Raw genomic sequence first — 1,945 nt, forward strand, 5'->3', positions numbered from 1 at the left:
CTGCAACCTCTGCCTCCTGGGTTCAAGTGATTCTCCTGCCTCAGCATCCTGAGTATCTGGGATTACAGGCACCCACCACCACGCCCAACTAATTTTTGTATTTTTAGTAGAGACGGGGTTTCACCATGTTGGCCAGGCTGGTGTCGAACTCCTGACCTCAGGTGACCCACTCGCCTTGGCCTCCCAAAGTGCTGGGATTACAGACGTGTGCCACTGTGCCCAGCCTTTTTTTTTTTAGACAGATTTTAGCTCTTCTTACCCAGGCTGGAGTGCAATGGCACAATCTCTGTTCATTGCAACCTCTGCCTCCCAGGTTCAAGCGATTCTCCTGTCTCAGCCTCCGAAGTAGCTGGGATTACAGGCGACCACCACCATGCCTGACTAATTTTTTGTATTTTTAATAGAGACGGGGTTTCCCTGTGTTGGCCAGGCTGGTCTCGAACTCTTGACCTCAGGTGGATCAAAGTGCCTCCCAAAGTGTTGGGATTACAGGCGAGAGCCACCATGCCTGGCCCCCAGCTAATTTTTTTTAAGGTTTTTGTAGAGATGAGGTCTCACTATATTGCACAGGCTGGTTTTTGTTGTTTTTTTTTTTTTCAGAGTCTCACTCTGTCACCCAGGCTGGAGTGCAGTGGCACTATCTCAGCTCACTGCAACCTCTGCCTCTCAGGTTCAAGTGATTCTTGTGCCTCAGCCTTTTCAACAGCTAGGATTAGAGGTGTGTATCACCATGCTCGGCTAATTTTTTTATTTTTAGTAGAGATGGGGTCTCACCATGTTGGCCAGGATAGTTTCAAACTCCTGGTGTCAAGTGATTCACCCACCCAAGCCTCCCAAAGTGCTGGGATTACAGGCATCAGCCACCGTGCCTGGCCTTTAACATGTTATTCTGTTCTGTCCTTAAACTTGTCCTTTGAGGTAAGTGGTATTAACCCCATTTTACTTACGAAAAAAAACTGAGGCCTAAAATTTCAAAGAAATTTTACCCAGGTCACATAGCTGATAAGGTGCATAGGATTTAAACCCAGGTCTATCTGGTCTCATAGGCCCTGTGTTTGTTGTTGTTGTTGTTGTTGTTTTGAGATGGAGTCTCCCTCTGTTGCCCAGGCTGGAGTGCAGTGGCACGATCTCAGCTCACTGCAACCTCTGCCTCCTGAGTTCAAGCAATTCTCCTGCTTCAGTCTCCTGAGTAGCTGGTATTACAGATGTGCACCACCACACCCAGCTAATTTTTTGGTATTTTTAGTAGAGACAGGTTTCACCATATTGGCCAGACTGGTTTTGAACTCCTGACCTCAAGCGACCCATCTGCCTTGGCCTCCTGAAGTGATGCTATTACAGGCATAAGCCACCGTGCCCGGCCGAGGCCCTGCTTTTAACCACTGTGCTATGTATAACTGTACTATCCCGGTATAGTATACACTATGCTTTATTATAGCTATACTCCAGTATATCTATAGTCTCTTCTACTCTGTGATACTATACTATGCTATACCTCCTTGCTAGTGTTTGTTCACCAAAATACCAGGTACTCAGTCAATCTTGTTACCCTCTGTATACTAGCACCTCTATAGAGTATAATACATGTTAGGGCTCAGAATGGTGCCTTGCATTGTAATCCCAGCACTTTGGGAGGTTGAGGTTAGAGGATCACTTGAGGCCAGGAGTTCAAGACCAGCTTGGGCAACATCGTGATACTCCATCTCTACAAAAAATAAAGATATAATAAATTACAGCCAGGTACGGAGGCTCACGCCTGTAATCCCAGCACTTTGGGAGGCCGAGGTGGGCAGATCAAAAGATCAAGAGATTGAGACTATCCTGGCCAGCATAGTAAAACCCTGTCTCTACTAAAAATTCAAAAGTTAGCTGGGTGTGGTGGCATGTGCCTGTAGTCCCAGCTACTCGGGAGGCTGAGGCAGGAGAATCACTTGAACCCAGGAGG

General features: G+C 46.9%; 1 protein-coding gene across 1 annotated transcript in view; it reads left to right on the forward strand.

Annotated features, from left to right (window-relative positions):
- RPAP1 (RNA polymerase II associated protein 1) overlaps nucleotides 1–1,945 on the forward strand; it is a 36,765-nt gene that overhangs the window by 11,940 nt on the left and 22,880 nt on the right. The window lies entirely within an intron of this gene.

The sequence above is a fragment of the Mandrillus leucophaeus genome, unplaced genomic scaffold, assembly GCF_000951045.1.
Source record: "Mandrillus leucophaeus isolate KB7577 unplaced genomic scaffold, Mleu.le_1.0 Scaffold35, whole genome shotgun sequence".
Lineage (NCBI taxonomy): Eukaryota > Metazoa > Chordata > Mammalia > Primates > Cercopithecidae > Mandrillus > Mandrillus leucophaeus.